This window comes from Acinonyx jubatus, chromosome B2 (assembly GCF_027475565.1).
Source record: "Acinonyx jubatus isolate Ajub_Pintada_27869175 chromosome B2, VMU_Ajub_asm_v1.0, whole genome shotgun sequence".
Taxonomy (NCBI): Eukaryota; Metazoa; Chordata; class Mammalia; order Carnivora; family Felidae; genus Acinonyx; species Acinonyx jubatus.
Window position 1 is genome coordinate 102,106,702 of NC_069385.1, and position 26,056 is coordinate 102,132,757.

Sequence of the window (26,056 nt, forward strand, 5' to 3'; positions counted from 1 at the left end):
TGAATTTAATAATACTTATTATTTTTTTCTGAGTTTATGACCATATTGACTGCATCCTGAACACCTCTCATGGTTTGCCTTCATTCAGAAGTGGGAAAAAAGCACAGAGCTTTGTTGCTTAAAGTATAGTCCACCAGCAGCATGGATATTAGCTACAAGCTTTTTAGAAATGCAGAGTCTCAGGCCCCACCTCAGACCAACTGAATCAGAATCTGCATTTTAGCAATATCTCCAGGTGATCCTTATGCAAATTAAAATACATCCATGTGGAACACCAACTTAAATGATTTCTCATGGCTCTTTTATTTTGGAAAATCTGTAAACCTTAGAGTGAGCACAGATATTGTAACCTAGTATTTGCTAAACATTTCTATTCCTGCTGTTGAGTCAGTATCAGATCTCAGTGGATTAAAACTACAAGAAAAACTTTTGGTCATGGGTCATAGCACCAGTGAGCTCCAGAACATTCTAGAATTTGGGCTCTCTGGGAAATCAATTATTTAGGTGATATTAGGCTAGGATTCAGGGACTTGAATACACACAGATATGAGGGTAGAATATCTGACAGAGTAAAGACATTACCAAGACATAGTCAGTTTCTCAAGGGCAGGAATCATGTCTTATTTAAATTTGTATTCTCAGAGCCTACTAGTGTATGTGGCACATAATTGGTGTTGAATAAATATTTGTCCAATTCAGTATTTGCAGAGCTAACAAAAACCATGACTGATTATCTAGATATGGGGGTCTGTAGTCACAAGAGTTGAATGGAACAGTTATGGAGTCTGTCATAAGTGGTACCATTAACCCTTCTGAAGACTGAGACCTTTCTGAGGGTAGATATTTAGGCATTTATATCTAGCTTTACTTTGACCTAAAGTAGCTCTTCCATGGGAGTCTGGAGAATTTTAAGTTCTGACAGTGTGAAGTTGGACTCTAAGTAGAAAAAAGTAGTCTTTGGTCTTTAGGAAATCACTTTTTAAAACAGACCAAATGGTTGCAGAGAAAGGTGACCTAGCTTTGAGAAAACCCAATACATAAATATCAGAACTGCCAAAAGAGATCAATGTTACTGTCATGAAACTGCCTTAAATTTCCATCCCCAAACCTCATTTTAAAATAGTTTTATTTTAAAATGTTCTTTTCTTTAGGAAGAACATAAACTCTTTCAGGAAACAGCTCTGGGAACTCTGTACTAGGTCGGGTTGGGAACTCAAGTTATTACTAGAGAGTTTTTGAAAGAAGATCTATTGGACATACAATTCAAGGTCACCTAGCTACTAATTCTAATAAAAGAAAAACATAGCTAGTGCTTGTAATGTTTCCTTTTAATAAGAAAAAAAAGTAATGTTTTTCTTAAAAGTTCTAGTGTTAGATGTAAAAAGTAAGCTTAGACAGTAAGCAGTGAGACTTCTGAGCAAAGAGGGGGCTAGGTTTGGAAAAGAAGAGTCTCTTTAATTGATTCAAGTAGTAAGTGGGACAGAAGAGAATCCATCTGTCCAGTAACCTGGAAACAGGCTGAATAAAGACTTGCTCCAACAGTATGACTGAGTATGACTGAGTATCAAGGAAGTGTTAATACATTAAAGACTATTGATTCCAGCCCTCCCAATTCTTGAAGGCTTGACACTTCAATGGCTTTTAAACTGCAAGGTAGGGAATTTGACTTCAAGTTAGCATTCAGGATAAATGATAAAGGAAATTTAATGATCAATAAAAAAGGTAATAGGTATAGGGATTTCCTTTTTCAAATTTTTCTCTAAAATGTGATATTGAAATGCATTAATTCAGCTAATAGTCACTGAATACCCAAATACTGTGCTAAAGGCTAGGGAAGAATAAAATAGGGGATTAATATTTAAAAACTACAACTTAAGTCAATGAGGAAGAGCTATATTTGTGCTTAAAGACAGAGCATTTCCCACATATGGCTAGGGAAGATCACTTCCTCCTGGGATGAAGGTGGAAGGCTGAAAGAGGTGACACTGAAATTGAGCATTCATTGAAGGATTTTTATAGCAAGATAGGAGAGGTGGCATTTTATATCTAAATTTAAGCATTTTAGATACAAAGAATGAGTGAGCAAAAGCTTATAGGAAGCATTCATTTAGTCCCTCTAGGTACCAGGTGTTATATTCCTACGCTAGTTTTTAAAAAAGGAATGTGATACAGAAGTGTAATGAGAAAAAACATATGAAAGAGGTAGTGAGGAGATCAGATTTGACTTACCAAATCCTTCTTTAACTGGGAAAATGTGGAAGCTGAGCCTGAGAAAGAAATTGGGGACTAATGATAGAGGTCCTTGAATGCTAGACTAAATCTGATTATTAAAGTAGCTAAATAGAGCATGAAAAGTTATATTTCAGTGAGTTACATGGAAAACATTCCTAGTTTTAATTTGAATCTCAAAGCAAATATTGGAGGGACCACCACCTGGTGGCAGAGTACTTACATTGCATCACCTGTTATTAATAACTGAATAAACATTTTGAAGTTTCGAACTGCTAATCTTTATTCATAAAATGATAAAGAACATGGTAAAAAAAATGAGATGATTATTCATGTGTAAGTCTTATCCACCAGATTCCTTTCTAAAAAGAGAAATCCCTCAGAGCATCTAAAATGAATTTTTCCTAAAAATTTCAATATATTTGAAAATTGAAAAATAGAGAGAATAGTTCCTGTTTATCCAAGTTACTTTGATAATTAATTATAATTCCACCAACTGTCTAATGACAACATTAGGAGAGAGATTTAACAATTTTATTTTAGGGTATCTTAATCCTAAAATATGCTTTGATTGTATTCTTTAGATATATCTTGATTTGGTGGTAGTTACATATGTGATAACATTTCATAGAACTACACATACACACATAAAACTGGTAAAATCTGAATAAAGTCTGTGGTTGTACCAGTGTCAGTTTCTGGTTTTAATATTGTGCTATAGTTATGTGAGATGTTACCACTGGGAGAAACTCAGTGAGAGTTACATGTGAGTCTTCTGTATGATTTTTATGTAACTTACATAATTATTTAAAAATGAAAGTTAGGGGTGCTTGGGAGGCTCAGTCGGTTAAGTATCCAACACTTGATTTCAGCTCAGGTCACGATCACATGGTTCAGGTTCAAGCCCCACATAGGTCTCCATGCTAGCAGTGTGGAACCTGCTTGGATTCTCTCTCTCTCTCTCTCTCTCTCTCTCTCTCTGCTCCTCCCCTGCTCATGCTCTCTCTTGCAAAATAAATAAACTTAAAAAAATTTTAAGAATGAAAAATTAATTATAAATATCATTTTGCTCCACTTCTACAAACTCCAACTGCAGAAATGAGGTATAAAAAGATTTACAAATGACCATTTGTAATGATAAATTCTATCAAAGAAAGAAGGTATTTTGGAAATTAAAGGACATCATGTATGAGCATTATGTTAATTTTCTTTCTTAATTAAAAATATACTCACCCAGATTGATGCATTTTGTTCTACTTATAGACTTCTTTTGTCTCCATCAAATAAGTGTATACATTGAATGACATATTAACATTGTAGAAAAATTAGAGCAAATCAGACAATAAAAAGATTAAAGTAAATGGAATTATTATCTCTCAGACCCACTCAAATAGTATAGGTTTTTAATCGATCCATTCATCCATTCAACATTTATGAGCAAGTGTCTGCTCTGGATGCTCTTTGATAATATAGATTAGTGAATGGTACAGCCTGTGGTGCCCTTTCTAATTTGCACAAAGGCTCCCTAAAGGCTGGCATTGGTTCAAAAGGTAGATATATACAAAGAACCTACATTAATAACTATCTCAAAACATTGTTGTATTAAATGAGTTTTTCTATATGTCTAGCATACGGTAGCCACTATGGTAGTGTTAGCTGTTATTGTTGTTGTTATTAGTACTAGTATAATTATTAAACTAGAATTTGTCATAAGTATTTGACCCCAAGAAAAGTAGCAGGGCCTGATGATCACAGAACATGGAATCAGAGAACTTTTGTTTTTCATTCAACAAATAATTTTGAGCGCTTTAATATGCCAAGCACTGTTCTTGGCAATGGGACTGGGAAAAAAACAGATGCTCCCTCCCACTGTTGCCATAATATAGCTTATATTTATGTGTATTTTGAAAGAACTCACCAAGATTAATTAGTCAAATTTATTGTATTTAATGGCTTTAATTAAATTGTGCTAGATGGCAAGGGAGGAGCTAGAAGATTAGAAATAAAAAGTTTAAAACTATATCTATTCTTGAGAGTTATGGTATTAACAAAGGAAACATGCTTTCATAAAGAAATATCAAGACAAAATGATAAGTGTCAAAATACATGGCACAGATAAAAAGTTTAGAGGGGGAAGTGAATCATAGAGGCCCGTGGTAACCAAGTGCGTTTTTATGGAACAAAGAGGACCTGAGCTGGGGCTTCAGGAATTTATATATCATATCCTGCTCTGAAATGCCTTTTGGATATGTCTTTGTGTGGCACAGAGTAGTTAGCTGCTCTCTAAATCTGACTGCTCTCCCTCTTCAGAACATAGCAAAAATTATACATAATACTTCCAGTTCTGTTCTATAGAAACTCCCATTTGATGATCCATTTGCTTTGTTTTCTCCAAATATTGGCTGAATGGTGATGCTAAGGGTAACCATGGAAGCCACATGTCAAATTCAGCAGAGACCCCATGAGTCTGCATCCCTGAATGACTATATGGAGCCAAATTTTTCTCTCCCTCTCTCCCCCCTGCCCCCAGCTCCTGGTCTTTACTTGAATGAAAAATCAACTTTCTCATCTGTTTCTAGGTTTGCCTATTACAGCAGACAGCTTTAACACACTATGTAACATGACCAGACTGACTTTGATTTTTTTTTCTTTCTTTCTTTCTTTCTTTCTTTCTTTTTTTTTTAGCATTTTTGACTGTGTGAAAGTCAATATAATACAACCAGCAAACTCTGAATGAGCTAAAACTATCTGACCTACATTGAGGTTATGGTGTGGGTGGGGGTGGGTCTCCTGTATGGTCATTAATAGATTCCAATCAATTCAGAATTCAAGACTATGTGTGTGAATCTCTCATTCTACAGATACAGCAGTAAATGAGAGAAAAGGTGATACTAAGTGGCTTGCCTAATAACTAGTGTGTGAAAGTGCCTGTGTGGACACACAAGAGTGTGTGTGACTCCTGACTCCTAGGCTGGTTCATTTCCCATTATTTTAAATAAATTGTTAAATCTCATCTAAATTACGCTTTAAATCATATACCAGTAGTAAAAGTAGGAAAAAAAAGTGCAATTTGGTTATCATCTTTTAAAAAATGATTGTACAGGGGCGCCTGGGAGGCTCAGTTGGTTAAGTGTCTGACTTCGGCTCAGGTCATGATCTCATGGTTCATGAGTTCAAGCCCCACGTCAGGCTCTGTGCTGACAGCTCAGAGCCTAGAACCTGCTTCAGACCTGTGTCTCCCTCCCTCTCTGCCCCTCCCCGACTTGCATTCTGTGTCTCTGTCTCTCTCTCTCAAAAAATAAACCTTAAAAATAAAAAGAGTGTTTGGGGGCTGATGGGCCATGGTGTGGCTTCACATGCAAGGAACCAATCAGGTGCTAAATGACCATAACTGGGCAGGTTGTTATAGCTGGATCACAAGGGGCCAGATAAGAACAGTAATAACATGAGCTCACCCTGGACTTTACATTAGGACTCTTTATGTTCCCATTGCTTAATATCAATATTGACTCTTGACCTTTGGAAGATTCTGAGCCTGTAAGCAAGGGAAGAAGAGTTTGAATTTTGGGCAGAGAAATATGAGACAAAAAAGAGGCAGGTTTAAGCATCGATTCTTGATCTCAGCTCAGGTCATGATCTCATGGTTTGTGAGTTGGAGCCCTGCATTGGGCTCTGCGCCATCAGCGAGAGCCTGTTTGGGATTCTGTGTCTTCTTCTCTTTGCCCCTCCCCAGCTTGCGCTCTCTCTTTCTCTAAAAGAAAAAAAAAAAGCTTTAAAAAAAAGAAGCACTTCCAGACAAAAAGGGGAGAATGTGTCAATCATGTAAGATGGTCTGAAAGACCCAGATGTGCTGCAACCTGCCTCTTTTTTGTCTCAAATTTCTCTGCCCAAAATTGAAACTCTTCTTCCCTTGCTTACAAGTTCAGTGTCTTCCAAAGGTCAAGAGTCAATATTGATATTAAACAATGGGAACAGAAAGAGTCCTAATGTAAAGTCCCAAGTGGGCTTATGTTATCACTGTTCTTATCTGGCCCCATGTGATCCAGCTATGACAACCTGCCCAGTTATGGTCATTTAGCCCCTGATTGGTTTCTTACATGTGAATTGGACTGCACCACCCAGACACCCCCGGAAGTGCTTCTTTATTTAGACATGGCCCCAGTGTCTTCTGTCTTAAAATGCCTCAGGCAGCCTCCTGGTGCTTACCACAGGCTGTGTTCTTGCACTGACTGTACAGAAAGAGAAGGCATAATAAACCTACCCATATATACCCCAGCCCAGGCCCTTTGCCTGGTCTGTGTTGTGAATGGAGGTCGAGGAGGGACATGGAGATAGATAGATAGATAGGTAGATAGATAGATAGATAGATAGAGAGATAGATAATAAATAAATAAATAAAATGACTGGGGCAGTGATAATGCTCTGCAAACAAACTCTTTTCTCTTAGATATGAACAAAGTTAAGGAGAGATTCTAAAATCTCTTGAGTCCTTGTCAGTGTCCTTGGGAACAGCTGAGAAGTCTCCATAATGGTAAAAGAAACCATGATGAAAACTTGAGAGATTATTTGGAGGTACAGATCCTAACTAAGGAGTTTAGTTTTTGCTTTCTGCTAGGAGCACAGTGGAAGGTAATATGACTTTAGGCTATGGAAGAACTCATGTGTTTGGATGTCAGATGGGTGCCTGAGACACAGTTCCAGGTCTTGCTGACTTTCAGTGTGTCACCTAGAGAGTTGATGGACAGACAGATGCACCATATTCCTCATGTTTTTGTTCTGAGAAATAGTACTGCCAGGACCACATCCTGTTACAGTGTTGCATCTAACAGGTTGTATGTCACTGCAGCATTAATTAGAAAGTGCCCCTTCCAGTGGCCAGAGCCCTATTTGCTATGATCGTGCTGTCACATCCAGCCAAGGATCTAGCCCTGACACATGGACCACAAAAGGAGGGATGCTTTTTTTTTCACCCAAGTGGAAAAGATGCCTGTGGTAAGCTCTTCCATGTTAGAAATTCACTCTTGCATATCTTATGTCTCTCAATGATACCTCCAAGGATTTCATTTCTTTAGACCTTAAGAGATCTTTGAGGAGATAAAGAGTGAGGATTATCAGGCAGTCACTTGAAGAACAATAGACAAAGGCAGAGGCATCAGAACACACACCAGTGCCTGCACACATCAATGCCTTTGTTATGATATCAGATCACGGTAATTTTCAAATGTTGTAATTTGGCAAATTGGATCTTCAAATAGGTGAATAAGTTCACCTTAAAAAAATAGTACTTTCACACAGAGACTGATTGCTCTTTTTTTTTGTAGTTTCTCTTCTCTGAGTGTTTGCTGTGTGTGTTTAACGCTCTACCCTTTGTTTTCCCAGCCCCATAGAAAGTGTGCTACTCTCTGCTGGTTCCTTATGATAGCTTTGCTCACTGAGGCAGAGCAGCCTGCAAAACTGTTCAATATATCTGATTGGCAGCTATCCTCAAGTGTAGCTGACAGACTCCGAGAACACACTCCCTCCTCCTTGTTTCTAAGGTATGGCTGCAGTTAATGAGAATTTATTAACATTTACCTGTTTACCTTTTAAGTTCTCAAAGACAGTCACGTATTTTTCAAACATAGAATGATTTTTCTTCCTTTATTAGCGAAATTAACCAAATTATGAATAATTTACTTGCTAAATTATCTTAAGTTTCACCTTTGGCTTTTAAATAGAAATATGCACATGTGCTACATTTTCAAGGCAAAGGAAATATGTAACATTAATTTCAGCACAAATTATAAAAAGTATAATGTTGGCACTGTGATGACTGACTTGCTATAGTTAAGCTGATCTTCATAGTTTATTTAGAGAGAATAAACTAATATCTAGTGCTTAACGAAAGATAATCTGAAAATTACTCACCTTTTGTAATATCAGAAAATATTAATCCTATATGTATCAAATCAATGAGATTGTTAATGCTGATGATACTTTTTTCCTTGCTCACATATCAACTTTCTCTTTCAATAGATTCTTCCTGTTTCCTCTAAAATTCTATTTCCCACTAAAAGTAAGTTATTGAACATTCCATTTCTTTCCTTTAGCAACAGATCTACCTCTTTCTCTTCAAATGTAAACTTTACAAAGTGTTGTCTACATTGTTTCCTTCTTTTTTTTTTAATTTTTTTTAACGCTTATTTATTTTTGAGACAGAGAGAGACAGAGCATGAATGGGGAAGGAGCAGAGAGAGAGGGAGACACAGAATTGGAAGCAGGCTCCAGGCTCCGAGCCATCAGCCCAGAGCCCAACGCGGGGCTCGAACTCAGGGACCACGAGATCATGACCTGAGTCGAAGTCGGACCTTTAACCGACTGAGCCACCCAGGCGCCCCCATTGTTTCCTTCTTAATGAAACTAACAAACACTTATTTAACAGTTACTTATACCATATACTGTTCTAAAATTAATTTAAGGGGCCCCTGGCTGATGCAGTTGGTGGAGCAGGGGACTCCTGATTTCAGGGTTTTACCTTCGAGCCCCGCGTTGGGTGTAGGATTACTTGAATATTAAATCTTAAAAAAAAATTAAATTAATCTGAGATTTTTGATCATCAAGACAGTATAAAGAATTCAAAATGATTTTGGGGAGATGACACTTAATTCAAGTTTCCCCATCAGAGCTATATATGCCAATAACATAACTATAATGGCTGTCAATAAAGCCTTTTTCCCAACTCTCATATTATTTAGCATATTCCTATTTTTTCTTTTGGTTTTACTATTTCAGTCAACCTTTATTTACTGTGATAGCCAACTCAGTCTATGTCTGTGTCAACATTATACTTTAGTGTGTTTTGTTTATGTTACATAATCTGTTAGGTCCCTTAAACCACACGACAGACACAGAGATATCTTGCTCTTTGGGGGAAGTAGACTTGCATAGGGTGAAGAATAGGACTCCCTCATTTTTGTAAGGACAGACTTTCTCTATGAAGTGTATAGATGATATTTCTAAAGAGTTACCAAAAGCATTGTATATGTATGTGAGTTAGAAATATGGTTTCTCACTCAACCTTTCATGATTCAGTTGCCTCCCTTGATGTACTCTTTGCACAAGACAGTAAAAATGTGGACAGGAAGTAGTTCCATACTGAAGCTCAGCATATACTGAAATATAGATTTTTCTGCCTTTGTATACTCGAGAGATACTGCTTTTGTCAGTGTCTAGGGAGTTTAGGTGAGTATATAACACCAGCTTAACTTGTAACAGCTATTCCTGACAAATGTTAGCTCTCTGTAACCCCCATTTTCAGGACCTGGTGCTTTAATGTAATTCTAGGGCTGCTTAGAACTCTAGCATTATGTCTCCTATTAAGGCAAAGAACTCCTCCATGAGCCTGACCTCATTATTTCTGTAAAACAAACATATCCTAGGGTCTTTTCCTTCAAGACTCTGCCCTGATCCATGGCTCAGGACACTAATGGGCGATTGATATCTGACAACCTTTCGGGAAACATAACTGCTTTAAGCAAGATGGGTTTAGATGACCTTACTGGTGGCATATTAAGGATATGACAAGCTATAGCGAGTTTTAAAAATTTGATAGTGGATATTTAGTGCCCTCTAAATTATAATCCATAAATCAACTATGCATATGCTGGCCTTGTTAGAACTTGCAGAATAGATACCGCAAAAACACATAAAGTGACAAACTCAGCCATCAAACTTAAGCCTGTTGATAATATGTTAATTATATTGGTTCTCTAGAGCCCTGTATCCATGCATTCTATTAAAGACATATGATGACAGGCAGTGGTAAATGATTTATAATCCTTAGTGTGCTCAGCCCTATGCAAAATACTTATTCTGTAGAACAATTAGAAAGAATTACCCCCAGTCCCCGCAAAAAAAAAAGCATTTTAAACTGAGTCAGATCATGTTACATGAAGGCCATGTGGCTAGAGCAAAATGTACAGACTTCTAAAAATTTACTTTTTATTTTTTGTAATTTTTTGCAGACTTCTAAAAATTTTTACTAGAAAATCACTAATGATCTCCTGATTGTTCAACCTCATCACGGTTTTTGATCATCTGTGATCAGGAGGTTATATGGAACAAAATGACTTTTGATTCACTGCTATGGCTGGGTGGGTGTGGCTGGGTGTAGATGTCTTGTGAGCTGGGCCAGTGCCCTAAAGGAGACCATTACAGAAGATCACATGAGATAAAGTAGCTAAAACTTGTAAAGCTTTTATCACAATGTCTGGATCATGGTAAACACTCAATAAATGTATAAATTTTAGATTTTATTTTATTTTGTTTTGAGTAGGCTCAATGCCCAGCACAGAGCCCAGCGTGGGACTTGAACTCATGACCCTGAGATCAAGAGCTGAGCTGAGATCAAGAGTTGGACACTCAACTAACTGAGCCACCCATGAATCCGTGAATTTTAGATTTTAAAAAATGTTTCTCACAACATATAGCATATGAACTTGGACTTGAAGGATGGCAATAGTTCAATAAACTTATTCTACTGTATTTGCAGATAACAGATCCTCACTAAACGATTCACACATAAATCTATGCTAGTTAGGACACCACTAGTCTCTGTCATAAACACATTTCAAGGTTTCAGAGGTTTTCCTAAGAAAGTTTATTTTCTTGTATACATACCAATCCAATGCAGGTGTTCTTGATTGGCATGTGAATTTTCTCCATGTGGTTATTCAGGGACCCAGTCTCCTGCTACTTTCTGATAATGCTATGGGCCCAAGTCTTCATTTAGCAGATAGAGTGAGGAGAGAGAACTTACATTCACTCTTAATTGTTTGGAAGCAGCATGTACCATTGCTACCATTACATTGTCAAGAACTGGTCAGATGGCCTCTTTATATACAAAGAACTTGAAAAAAATTGTCCTTGGCTGGACAATTGATTCTCAGGACAACTCTACACTCTGTGGAAAAGGGTGCAGACATTTTTGGTGACCCACTTGGTCATTTGTGCCATAAGAGTATTGTAGAAAGTTTCCAGAATATAAACTGCTAAGTCTGAAGAAGTGGAAATATATTTGTGTTGACTCACATAACTGAACCTCATTCAACACTTCTATGTGATTGTAGCAGTGCTCTAACTTGATGTTTTAAAAGTTGCACGGAATGGATGTTAGTACCGTTTCACGAAGTAACACCTACTCTAGGTGGATCGGTCGCTAATATATTTTAAGGATCTATGTTGTTCTTTGATGTTTTTTTGAATCCTTTTTTATGTTATGAAGCCCTGCTGGTAAGCTTCATGGCTACTAAATATATAGGCTTGGGTTTGTTTGACTGGGGAGAAAATCAAATAATTTATTTTTGTTAAAGTTCAGCCTTGGTCATCTATGTCATTAGATCAGACTCCCAGAAGCTTATCTCTACCTCTGTTTCCTCTAGGCTAGATTATACAAATCCCTGCTTGCTGGCCACTGAATAAATTGCTCTTTGAACTTGCATTTTTTTTTTTATGTTCATCTGCTATTCTATCTTATGTGGAGAAGCCATAGTTTGCTACCATTATTTTATATCATTATTACTGCTATGTGCTACACTTTGAGTGAATAACGTAATTTGAAGTTTCTATTATCAGAATAATATGCATATTTATTCAAATAAATAAAATATTTCAAGAAAAAAATGACACTAAAATAAGCCCCCAAACTCATATTTTATTTCTTAGTCAATGAACAACACAAGTTGAGTTATTTCTTGGGTTTAATGGGCATACGTGTCTGACATCTTTCCTAATTTTCTTACATAGATGTTATATCAACAATGATGCATTCTAACTAATTCTTTTTTTTTTAAGTTTTTATTTAAATTCGTTAGTGAACATACAGTGTAATATTAGTTTCAGGTGTACAATATAGTGATTCAGCACTTACATACAACACCCACTGCTCCATCCTAACTAATTCTTAAAAAGGACAGCCCATAGTGTAAACATAAGGAATTAAGAAAAAAAAAACCCTACTTTTATTTGTATGCCATATGGAATCATTGACTTTATTAAGTCATAACCTGTACTCACTCTCAAATTATTGTTGTTAATGCATTTTTCCTGATTCCTAATATTGAGGATTTTTATCCCCATCACATACTCTGTTCTATGCAAGAGAGCAGCGGCAATGATGCCTTAGAAATAGTTGAATAGTTCTCTGGATGACTTCTGAATAAAAAACTAAGAGAAGTATGTTTAAAGAATACTAGGAATCAAGATGTGTGTGAGAGGTGGGGATGGTGGGGTATAACGTACTGAGTCCAATATTCCATATACTATCAATCAGTTTTATCATGTTAGCAGATGGGGAAATTGGACCCCATTTACTGTCTCCTTTTATTAAATGGTGAAATAGCCACTTAGAAGAGGAGAAATGCAAACTAGTAGGGTACTCAGTTCTGATGCTCCACTGGGGTTGGTAGTCTAGTCAAGAGATGTGAATGCCACATTCACTGTCTGTGACCAGCTGATGTCACATTTAGTGCCACACCTTCCCTTGCCTCCTGGACTGGGGAGAAATCCTAGGCTTGGCAAGTAGTTTTCTTGATGACTTCAAAGCTGGTTAAAGAATTAACGTTAATTGTTATAGTTAATTTTGTGTGTCATTTTGGCTGGTCCATGGTGGCCAGGTATTTGGTCAAATTATTCTGGATGTTTCTGTGAAAGAATGTTTGGATGAGATTAGCATTTAAGCGGGTAGACTGAGTAAAGCAGATTACTCTCCATAAATTGGGTAGGTATCTTCCAGTCAGTTGGAGGCTTTAATAGAACAAAGAATTAACTCCTCTAAAGTAGAGGGATTTCTGTCAGAAGACTGACTTTGAACTTGAACTATAACTTTTCTCTGGGTCTCCAGCCTGCTGACTTACCTCCTCAGATTTTGGACTAACCCTAGTCTCCACAGTCCCATGAGCCAATTCCTTAAACACTTTCTCTTTCTCTGTAAATATATATATATATATATATATATATATATATATATATATATATACATATACACACACACACACATATATATACACATATTTATACACACACACACACAGACACACACTGACATATACCAAACTGGATAGTTAAAACTTTAGCTTTGGTCACTAAGAAGGTAGTTATAGCTTAACTCTATTATATGATATTATTGAGAATTGGTTATTCTGGATTATTGAGCATTTTATTTAACAGAGTATGTGTAACTACTATGCATTTGCAATCTACATACACATTTTTTTTTCTTTTTGGAATTTAGGTATTTTGTTGAAGTAGTTTATATTTGTAAGTAAAAGTAAACAGTTTTGAAATGAACATGTACATCCATAAATATAATAAACATAATAAATATGAATAACGACAATAAATTAATAAACCTAGTACTAATTCTGACACTCAGTGACCTAACCTTTTTAAAAGAAAAAGTTAAAAATAGCTATTTTAAAATATTTATAAACTTTCTGTTTTATAAAGTGTTAAAAGCTTGTTTTGCTTCCCTCTCTCTTCCCCCTCCATATATTTATCTATTTTGCTTCTTAAATTCTACATGTGAGTGAAATCATATAGTATTTGTCTTTCTCTGACTCACTTATTTCACTTAGCATAATACACTCAAACTCCATCCACATTGTTGCAAATGACAAGATTTCATCCGTTTTTTTTTAAATGTTACTCTATTCAATATTTATTTATTTTTGAGACAGAGAGAGACAGAGCATGAACAGGGGAGGGTCAGAGAGAGAGGGAGACAGAATCTGAAGCAGACTCCAGGCTCTGAGCTGTCAGTCAGCACAGAGCCCGACGCGGGGCTCGAACTCACAGACTGTGAGATCATGACCTGAGCCGAAGTTGGATGCTCAACCGACTGAGCCACCCAGGCGCCCGAAGATTTCATCCTTTTTGATGGCTGAGTAATATTCCAGTGTATATATGCACATCACATCTTCTTTATCCATTAATCAAATAATGGACCCTTGATCTCTTTGTATAACTTGGGTATTGTTGATAGTACTGCTATAAACATTGGGGTTCATGTCTCCCTTCAAATCACTATTTTTGTATCTCTTGGATAAATACCTTGTAGAGTAATTGCTGGGTTGTAGAGTAGCTCCATTTTTTAAAACTTTTTGAGGAACTTCCATAGTGTTTTCCAGAGTGGCTGCACCAGTTTGCATTCTTGGTGGATTTTTTTCAACCTAGAGTCTTATGTTTTTCAAGTTTTGAAAATTAAAAAAAAAATATTTCTTTCATCTCCCTCCTTCTTTTCTCCCCACTTATTCTCCCTATCTGAGATTCTTGTTATTTGGATGTTGAATCCCCTGAACTGGCTCCTCAGTTTTTAGTTTATTATACCTTACTTTTTTTTGTTGTTGTTGTTGCTTTTTTTGGGGGGTATGCATCAAGTTTATTTGTCTTCAAACTCTTAAATTAAGTTTTTCATTTTTTCTATTACTATTATTATTATTATTAATATTAATTTTGCTTTCTGTTTCAGGATATAATAGCTTATTTCTTTGGGGATAGTTTTCATATCCCTGAATATACTCTGTTCTTGAAGTCATTTTTTCTCTTGGTCGTTTGTGGTCTCTGTCTCGTATTTATTTATTTATTTATTTATGCTACGTATTTGAGAGAGAGAGAGAGAGAGAGCACGAGTGGGGGGAGTGGTGGAGGGGTAGAGAAAGAGAGAGGGAGACACAGAATCTGAAGTAGGCTCCAGGCTTTGAGTTGTCAGCACAGAGCCCAACACAGGGCTTGAAGTCATGAACAGTGAGATCATGATCTGAGCTGAATTCAGACACTTAATTGACTGAGCCACCCAGGTGCCCCTATTTATTTATTTTTTAATGTTTATTGTTTTGAGAGAGAGAGAGAGCGTAAAGTAAATTTTCCAGAGAAAATAAACTCTTTTTCCCTGGTGATCTATGTTACTTCCATTTTCCAAATTATGGAGATATAAAATTTCCCATTCACTTTCATACTTGAAGAAGATGCCACCATTTGATAGGTGGTTTAACTGCTTTGGATTACAGATTAACAATGGAAGAAGGGGCCAACGTCTTAAATTACCCTAAGACAGACTACTGCCTAAGTAGTCAGGCAGAATAGGTGAAAATCATATAATTAACTATGTCCAGGCAAGTAGACAATGTTCAGCGGTCAACAGATCAAAGAGTAGCATCATGAAACTTCCAGTTCTACTTCCCTCTTGTGGTAGGCATCCCAGCACTTGTGAATATTTATCATGGGCCAGGAATTGGTCAAAAGCATATGGTTCAACCCTGCTCCTCACTGAGGCAGGATAATGGTACTTAGATTCATTTAATATTCATTCAACAATTACTTACTGCACACTGACCATGTTTGTACCTGGTACTCTGTGAGGCATTGTTGATAACACTGTAGAGCAAGACGCATGGACCCTATCTTCAAAGACTTATGATGTAGTAGCAAAGACAAATAATAACAAGTAAAGTCTTGGGTAGCACATAAAGGCAAAATATAGAATGCTGTCTTATGTATGGCTCCCTAGAAACAGCCTGAGATCAGAACACTTGTACAAGTTACTTCTTAAGGGAGTGCACTCAGGGAAAATCGAGAGAGGGAGGCAGGATAACCAGAGAAGAAAGTTAAGCAAGATGTGGTCTCCGCTGGAGACTAGTTTGAGCCTGTGCTTACAGGGCATTCTAGAGTATGAATGATACCAACAAGTTGTCCCACACTGAGGAGGTAAGCTTTTTGTAATTCTGACCAGTCAGTCTTTGGGTTAGGGTTTCCAGGTAGAGTGAGGGTGGCAGGAGTGTGGAAGGAGCATATTTTATAATTTATTTGGCTTTTTAAAAAAGTTTTTATTTATTTTGAGAGAGAGAGAAAGCACATGTGAGAGAGAGCATAAGAGGGAGCAAGGGAGAGATAGAGAGAGAGAGAGAATGAGAGAGAGAATTCCAAGCAGGCTCTGCGCTGAGCCTTGGGATTGGATCCCAAGACTATGACCTCATGACCTGAGCCAAAATCAAGAATTAGACACTCAACTGACTGAGCTACCCAGGTGCCCCTTTATTTGGCTTTTTTAGTTGAAAAAATATGTAAATATTGTTAAAAAAACACATTAACTTTTTAAAAAAAGAACAAATAAACACATCGTTTCCCTTTTGCCCTAGCCTATGACTTACCCAGTCTAACTGCAAATATTCCAAAAACCTACATACATATGCAAACATACATATGAGTGTGAATGAATATACTTGTGTATTTCTTTTTTTAAGCATATTAACCATTTAAAGGATAATTTCAGTAGAGTTAAGTATATTCACACTGTTGTGAAATAGATCTTCCAAACTTCTTCACCTTGTAAATCTGAAACTCCATTCCGATTAAACAATTTCCCTTTCTCCTTTTCCCTCAGTCTCTGGTAACCACCATTCCATATGTTTCTATGAATTTGACTATTTTAGATACCTCATATAAGTGGAATCAAAAGTATTTTTTTGTTGTTGTTTCTGGCTTATTTAACTTAGTATAATGTCCTCAAGGTTCATCTATGTGGTATCATGTCATAGGATTTTCTTCTTTTAAGGCTGAAAAATGTTCCATTGTATGTGTAGGCAACATCGTGTTTATCCATTCATCCATAGATGGACATTTTGTTTCCATTTCTTGACTGTTGCAAATAACCCAGTCATAAATATAGGTGTATAAATATGTCTTTGAGACACTATTTTTGATTGATTTTTTTTTTTGATATACACCTAGAAGTGGGATTGCTGGATCATATAGTAGCTCTACTTTTGTTTGAGGAAATTCTACATTGTTTTCTAAAGTGATCGCACCGTTTTACAGTCTCACCAAGAGTACACACAGGTTCCAATTTCTCCACATTCTCATCAGCACTTGTTATTTATTTATTTATTTATTTATTTATTTATTTATTTATTTATTTTATAGGAGCCATCCTAATGGGTGTGAAGTGATGGCTACTTATGTTGAAACATGGGAAATAACTGAGTGGAGTCTGTATCCACATTTATGTGGCTAGTAGGCTTTAGACTTTATTGTAGCATGACCTGTCTGAGCTGTTTTCAGTGAGAAGTCTGATGCCAATATGTTTATGTCTTTTCTCATGGTCTAACCATATCCCCTTGAGTACTTTCTCTCGGTCTTAAGTATAGTGATTTACATTTGCTGCTTGTGTCCTGAGGGCCAATATAGGGAAGAGAGATAGTGGTTTCAACATTCAATGCATACATTTTATTTATTGCCCGTTTCCAATTATGTTTGGTGTCTCCGTATCCAGGAATCCATACAGCAAACCTCCATTCTTCTGCTGAGTGGTTACTTGTTTGGAAAGAGCTCATAAGATCGAGTAGAGAAATAACTACTTGTACAGGCTTCCGTTTAAATCTTTTTAAACTTCATCTTCATTCCTCCTTCCTGGGGTAGTATGGGTGACAATTCCTGTACTTTGTGGGATTCCCCTGTGTAAATTGGATTGTTTCTCCGTTTTTTGTTTTTGTTTTTTGTTTTTTTTTTCCACCGTCAGCTGAAGATTCAGCTTTCTTGGGTCTTACACCAGTTAAAATAGTTAAAATACATCCAGTTTGATTTCCAGCTCCAAAAAATAATGTTATTCTTCTTACATTGTTTACTTTTTTTTTGCATATTTATATTTTGTTTATGAATGCCTGTGCTATGAATTTAGTGACTTTTTTAGTGGGGTGGTGGGAGTAGTAACATTGAATTAAAAAAGCCCAGGAGATTGACAGGATTTTATTAGTGTTGTTCCAACCATTACATCAAAAGTGATTTCAATCTCACTTTTGTGTCACAGAAGACTGATGCCCTGTAGTCCACAAATAGATTGTTATGGTTGTTAAGATTTCCTTGAGTACACAGGGTCGAACTGATCTGAAGACACATGAAACAGATCAGTCTTAGAAAAATTCTCCCTCCCTAACTCTTGCAAATTTCAAATTCTCTTTGCCAGTTCATTTTGGGCACCTGGTGCCATTGTCTTCTAAGTGTGCCAAGCTTTAGGACTTGGTACCCAGCCAGACCTTTAATCTTATATGTTCTGTCTTCTGGTCCTTCCCAGTGCTACTTTCCAAAGATTCCAGTAGGTGCTTAGGGCTATTTAAATAAATGAATCCCACATCGTCTGTTAGTTGGCTCCTGTATTACCAGTTACATACAATATTATAGAGTTAAATGAACCTTTATTTTCATTGACAAACACTAAAACATACTCTTCATGTTGGGTTATCAGGCTCTCATTATAGGACAATAGGACAAATGATGTTTGGCTAGAGACTTTCAAATCACACCCCAAGTATCATAGATCTATCATGTTTATGCTATAGAACCGTCCTATATGTGAAAGTAAATTCCAAACGGGCAGTCACTGAGGAATGTGTATATTTTTTGTATTATTTTGTTCACTGATAGAAATGATAATACATGACAGAAAAAAAATTAAGTACAGTAAAAGATTCACCCAGGATCTCATTATTGCCCTTAAACAGGGTTTCTGATTTTCTTTTAAAGTTACAGTCATACAGTAGGTTTCTTTACATTCTAAATTTATTCAGTAAACATTATATGTCATGATCATTTCCTTGTTCCTTAGAAGTCTTTATAATCCTAGAATGAAGGCTTTATAATCATAGCCGTAAAATTTTCTGACTGTAACATAATTGATTTAACTATCTTCTCATTATTGATAATTCAAATTGTGTCCAACTATTTCTCTGTTACATAGTATATCAATCAGGGTTCTACCATTAAAATTGAAACTACTCTATGTATCTAAAACATAGAGTTTAGTGTTGGAAATTGATCATTCCGGTGGTGGAAGCTTTAAAGAGACAGAGTGCTGAGCCATCCCAGAAATTAGCAACAGCAAATTGCCACTTCCACCCCCAGGCTGAAGACAAAGGACAATGGGGTGATGTTAACTAATAAGCCCCAGGGGCTGAAGTCACCCTATTAAAGCTGGAACCATGTTGGAGACTCTGAGGCAGAGGATGGGGCACAGAGAGAAAAACCCGGGCTTCTTCCTTCCTCCTGCCATCTGTTTTTCACAATTAACTCTGGAATATTGTGATTTATGCTAAGAAGTATATATTTGGTTTTCGTCCCCATTTCTGACATAGAGCTCCTAAAACATTTGGAATTTTCTAAGAATGAGAGTTATAAAGGTGTTTTTGTTATGTTAATGATGTGACTATGGCCCCCACCTAAGGATGGGGCTGGTTGCCAAGAGACCCAATTAGGTGATGAGAGGGTTGGTAAATTCAGTCACACCCTGACTTCTGGGGAGTGAAGGGGAACTGGAGGTTGATTTAATCGCCAATGGCCAATGGTTTAATTAATTATGACTAGTTAATAAAGCCTCCATAAAAACCCAAAAGGAGAGCTTCTGGATAGGTGGACACGAGAAGGTTCTGGAAGAGTGGCAAGCTTGGAGAGGGCATGGAAGCTCCACACCCCTTCCCCATTACTTGCCTTATGCATCTTTTATCTCTGGGTGATTGTGAGTTTTATCCCCTTGTAATAAACTGGTAATCTGGTAAGTAAAAACATTTCTTTGAGTTCTGTGAACCACTCTAGCAAATTAATTGAAACAGAGGAGAAGGTTGTGAGAAGCTCCAATTTGTAGCCTGTTGGTCAGAAGCTTCCTAGTGATGTCTGAACTGGCAGGGGGTTGAAAAGTGGGAGGCTGGGGCGCCTGGGTGGCTCAGTCGGTTAAGCATCTGACTTCGGCTCAGGTCATGATCCCTCAGTTCATGAGTTCCAGCCCCACGTCGGGCTCTGTGCTGACAGCTCAGAGCCTGCAGCCTGCTTCGGATTGTGTCTCCCTCTGTGTCTGCCCCTCCCCCGCTCATGCTCTGTCTCTCTCTCTCTGTCTGTCAGAAATAAACATTAAAAAAATTAAAAAAGAAAAAAAAAGTGGGAGGCTAGTTTTGTGGGACTGAGCCTTAAACCTGTGGAATCTGATGCCGTTCCTGGATAGTGTCAGAATTAAGTTAAAATTTTTTTTAAGTTTATTTATTTATTTTGAGAGAGCAAGAGAGAATACAAGCAGGGAAGGGGCAAAAAGAGGGGAAGACAGAAACCCAAGCAGGCTCCATGCTGTCAGTACAGAGCCCAACATGGGGCTTGGTAACCCAAACAGTGAGATCATGACTTGAGGGGAGATCAAGAGTTGAATGCTTAACAGACTAAGCCACCCATAATAAAGTTGAATTTTTGGACACGCTGTTGTTGTTTTGAGAATTGCTTGTTGGTGTAAGGAACCCCACCCCCACATTGGAATTGGTACCAGGAACCTTAAATAGCCTCCCATTGGCATAATCAGGCTGGCAGCCAGATGAGACTAGAGGCCGAAAGCCCAGGCTGTATCTCAGTCAGGTCCCCTGGGTTACAGAAGTGAACAGGAGCTGTGTGAGGATTAAGACTAAGGAAAATCAGATATAACCAACATATGTAATTTATGAAATTTTTAAAAGACTAAAAATCACTGATTTTCTTCAGTATATTCATTGTCTATAAAGTAAACCTATTCCAAGATATCAAAATGAGATAAGTTCTATTTTTAAAAATGGAACCCTATATTCAGTGCCTGGCCCATAGTAGTAGCTTAATAACTATTTAATGAATAACTGCATGGATAGTTATAAAAATGTTTCCCATTTGTAATTTAAATGATTTTGGTTCTGAGATGTCCACTATTTGTAGTGCCTTTTCAAGCTGCATGCGAACAGGGTCTAGGAAATTGATTCATAAGAGCAATTTCACTTATTTTGTTTCTAGTTTAGGCAGTAGTGGACTCGTGTATTCATTCATCCTTTTCTTCTTCTAGTGTTGCAGAACCTGGTCTGCCCTGGCGGAAGAACCAAGCGGCACCCGGGGATCTTGGAAGGCGGAAGGTTTACTTCACACTGGCGGGCACAGAAGAGATCACTCTCCAGGGGTCTGAGTCCTGAGCGTAAGCAGAGGGAACAATTTGTAGTCTGTTACTTCCGCATTCCGCATTAGTAGGAATTTGGCGCTCCTGTGAGTGCACGCGCTCGGCAAGCTGGGTAGGAAGAACTCGGAAAGGGAGTCTTGGGTCAAGGACTGGAATTTCCCTATCAGTCCTGTCGACCATCTTACAACAGATTTTTCCCTGTCATTAGGAATACTATTGGCTTTGTGGCCAAGACTATCTTTTGAAGTAGTCTGGCTCCTTATTGAAAGACGGAAATGGCACATTTATCCACGTCTCTTCTCCACGTCCTGTTTGTTGGTCTTTTTCAGTTACTTCCCAGGATTCCTGAGACCAAGTAAGGATCTCCTAGACCCTAGAATAAGGTAGGGATGTTGGAAATGTCATATAGCATAATCTTTACAGAGTCATTGTAAAATTGGCAACGAGAAAGATTCAATAAAACAAAAACGTATTTCCAGAAAGGAAAAGAAACTTCTTTTCTTAGCATGCTTATATTTTAAATTATAAAGAATTGTAGGAGATTGTGATTTTGGTCTGTCATAGGTTACTAATGACCGTTAATACTCTTTAAAGGATTTGTTCATTTCTCTTTATAAAAACAATGATTTTCATGGGGCTTACTCTTAGTGCTGCTATTTAAAGTTGCAATATAATACGACCAAATGGATTGAAATGGGGAAAAAACACTCCCCTGGATTCAACGATGATTAGGCTCCCTCATTAATCAACGGCTGTTCAACACTCCTATTGATGCCACTCTGTTGTTTTTACAAATAAGATTTAATAAGTTGTAGTCCTCAGGAGAGTCAATCAATAATTAATATTAGGAGCTACTAAGTGAATCGTTGCAATCATATGTATGCATATAGAGAGTTCGTAGAGAATAATAATTAATTTTATAAGTCGCTCCTTTCACTAGTAAAATGTCAGGTGTGTTTTACAAGTGATGCTGGCAGAAATTATAACGTAATCTCCGAGGATATAATGGGTTTTGAGCTCTTTTCGTTCTTGGAAATGTTTGGCTGCATCCTACCCTCTCTCCGTCTTTCAAGTAAGTATGAACTCACGTCAGCCCTTGTTAGCTCCTCACTTCATCTTGTGCTAACCCCGTACAGGAGAGCAGGTTACCAAGCAACCACTAGCTGTCTCTAAGAGTGTCTGTGGCAACGGTACCTCCTGATACCTCCTGTCATAATGTCTCCTGTTAAGTTGTCAGGATGGGGGCACCAACGTGGTTGCCATAGTCACTCTTACCAGTGGCCTGTGGTTGCTGGACTGAGAGCATAGTTCTGAGTTCCCAAGATAATTAATGAAATAGTTATGAAATGGGCTATTCTGGCTGTTATTTTTTTCTTTCTTGGGTGGCTAAACAAATTCCTGATGCCTGTGAAGGGATTTAGACCGTTAATGTGTTTGTGATAATTAGGGTGAGAGTAGCTTAAATCTTCGAAGTGGGGCAAAATGGCATTCTGTCTATGATGTTAACATTTGCAAGTGTGGCATTTAGTTACCAATGAGGTGGGTCTTAAAGTAAGTCACAACAGGCAATTATCATTGCTTTTTTACATATGTTAGGAAGCAGCCCTTGTAGAAAGCAGAGTTGGGTCTCTTTAAATTGTTTTCCCATGGTGAATAGCTTCATCTTCATTTAGTTAGTCATGTAAATATGTGCATTTGTATAGTTGCCGGTTTGATTCTTACTCGGAGCCAGTGTTGCCAAGGATAATAACAGCAGTGGTAGTTACACTTACCAGTTGTTTACTTTGTATCAGATCCTGTGCTCAGGGCATTATCTCATTTAATCTCCATAGAGTCTGTGTGGGGAAGATGTGATTTATTTCCCTGTAAAATGTGAGGAAACCAAAACAAAGAGAAGAAAAGTAGTTTACCCAAAGACAGCTCCGAAGAGCAAAGCTGGGATTTTTAACCCAGATCTATTTGAGCCTGGAGGATTTACCCAAATGAGATTTTGGATTAAAGAACTACAGAAAAGAGAAATCTGTGTTGGATAAAAGGGGCTCTCCTGGTGAGGAATTATTTGCTGTAGAAACTCCTCTTTGCAGCACTGGTTCTTGAAGTTGATATAAAACCAATCTTATGACTGCCTGTATGATATTATTTGAGGACTTCAAGGAAAGACCTTGGGTCTGAAAAAATTCTCATCTTGGGCCCCAGAGTGATTTGAGAGTCTTGTATTTGAATGATGGCATTGAAGTCTAGGAATTAACAGACTTCTTAGTGATCAGGAAAGGAGATTGCTAGTGGTGACTCCAGGGAAGGAGAATTCTCACACAGAGCCTCCCTGGGACATAAGCCTGAGAGGACTGCTAAGTAGCGGTGGGGGCATATCATGGATTATTAATAACCAGGGAAGAGGAATTTAAAAAGTAGGTGTGAGTTGTTGAACATAAACTATTGACTTCATAATTTTGCAAAGGAATTGTCCCTCAGTGGATGTTTATAGGAGGATAGGTTTGTTTCATTCGTATTCAGATTTAATGATACACAATATTAGACACTTACTGATACACATATTCTACACTTTAGTATGTAATTCTGACAAATGTATATAGTAATGTAAACACCACTATAATCAAGATACAGATAGTTCCATCATCTGGTAAAGTTCCCTGTGCCCCTTTATAAAATAAAAACCCACCACCCATCCCAGCCCCTGGCACTGATGTGGTTTTCATTATTACATGTTCTCCTTCACTTTAGTTGTTCCTTTTCCAGGATGTCATATAAATTAAATCATGCAGTGTGTAGCTTTTGAATCTGGCTTCTTTCAACACAATACTCTTTTAACACATTTGAGGTACATCCAATTTTTGTGTGTTTGTTCCTTTTCATTGTTGAGTTGTATACCTTTGAATGAATATGCGATAGTCTCTTTATCCAGTCTTCATGTGAGAGAAATGTGGATTGATTCTAGTCATTGATGATTATGAATAAAGCCTCTGTAACCATTCACATTCAGGATTTTGTGTGAACTTTTATTTCACTAGGTGTGTGAAGCTTTATTTCACTAGGGTAAATATCAAGGAATAGGATTGTTGGGTTGTATGGTAATGGTTGGTTAATTTTGTTAGAAAATACAGTCATTTTCTAAAGTGGTTGTATATTGCATTCCCACAAGAGGTATGTGAGAGTTCCAGTTCCTCTGTATTGCACATTCTGATAGGTGTGTAATGGTAATATCTCATTGTGGTTTAAATTTGTGTTTCCCCAATGACTAGTTTTGTGGAGCCTCTTTTCATAAGCTTATTTGTATTCGACATAACTTCTTTGGTGGAGCAGCTGTTTAAATCTTTTGCCCATTTAAAAATGGGGTTGCTTCCTGGGGCTCCTGGGTGGCTCAGTTGGTTAAGCACTGACTTGGGCTCGGGTCATAATCTCGTGGTTTGTGGGTTTGAACCCTGTGTCGGGCTCTGTGCTGACAGCTCACAGCCTGGAGCCTGCTTTGGGTTTTGTGTCTCCCTCTCTTTCTGCCCTTCCCCCTGTCATGCTCTGTCTCTGTCTCTCAAAAATAAATAAACCCTATTAAAAAAATGGGGTTGTTTCCTTACTATTGAATATTGAGAGATCTTTATATGTATTCTGGATGTAAGTCCTTTATCAGATATATAATTTGTAAATATTTCATCTGAGTCCATGGTTTATCTTTTCAGTTATTTCACAGTATCTTTCATAGAGCAGCCCTTAATTTTGATGAAGTCCAATTGATTTTTTTTTGAAATGGATTGTGCTCTTGGTATTATATCTAAGAAATCTTTTCTCAACCCAAGGTCACAAAGATTTTCTTCTCTGTTTTAAAGATTTTATAGTTTTACATTTTATAATTAGATCTGTAATCCATTTTGGATTATTTTGTATAAAATGTATGAGTAATTTTACATGGTTCATTTTTTGGCATAGGGGTATCTAATTTTTCCAGGACCATTTATTAAAAAGGCTATCAATTCCTCATTAAATTGCCTTTGTACCTTTATAAAAAAATCAATTGGCCATATATATGTTGATCTATCTCTGGACTCTGTTCTGTTTCATTGATCTATATGTCTGTCCTTTCTCCAATATCACTCTAGCTTTATAGTGAGTAAATGGGGTAGTGTGAGTGTTCCAATTTTGTTCTTATTTTTACAATATTGTGGATCTTCCAGATTTTACCTTTTTATATAAGTTGTAGAATCAGTATATTGATTTTGATAAAAAAAATTGGCTAAAAGTTTTGATTGGAGTTTTATCAATAGATTAGTTTTGGGAAAATTGACATCTTTACAGTATTGAGTCATCCATTCCGTGAATATTCCATATCTCTTCATCATTTTGATTTTCTTAGATTTCTTCCATTAGTTTCCTTTTAGTTTTAGTATAACAATACTGCACATAGATTGCCATATGTATACTTTAATATTTTATATTTTTGGAGCTGCTATAATCAAATGGAAATTTAAAAAAAAAATCTGATTTCCAAGGGCATCTAGGTGGCTCAGTAAGTTAAGTGTCCAACTTCGGCTCAGGTCATGATCTTGTGGACATGAGTTCATGCCCCTGTCATGCTCTGTGCTGACAGCTCAGGGTCTGGATTCTGCTTCGGATTCTGTGTCTTCCTCTCTCTCTGTCTCTCCCCTGCTCACAGTCTCTCTCTTTCTCTCAAAAATAAATAAACATTAAAAAATTAAAAAAAAATACGATTTCTAATTTTTCTTTGCTAGTGGATAGAAATATGACTGATTTTTGTATATTGATATTGTATCATGTAACCTTGTTAAACCCACTTATTAGTTTTAATAGATTGGTGGATTGCATAGGATTCTCTATGTAGAT

General features: G+C 37.1%; 1 non-coding gene across 1 annotated transcript; it reads left to right on the forward strand.

Annotated features, from left to right (window-relative positions):
* Positions 1-6,418: 6,418 nt before the first annotated feature.
* LOC113598994 (small nucleolar RNA SNORA51) lies at positions 6,419-6,548 on the forward strand. Its single transcript, XR_003419748.1, has one exon. It is a non-coding gene; the product is annotated as a small nucleolar RNA SNORA51 (small nucleolar RNA).
* Positions 6,549-26,056: the final 19,508 nt, after the last annotated feature.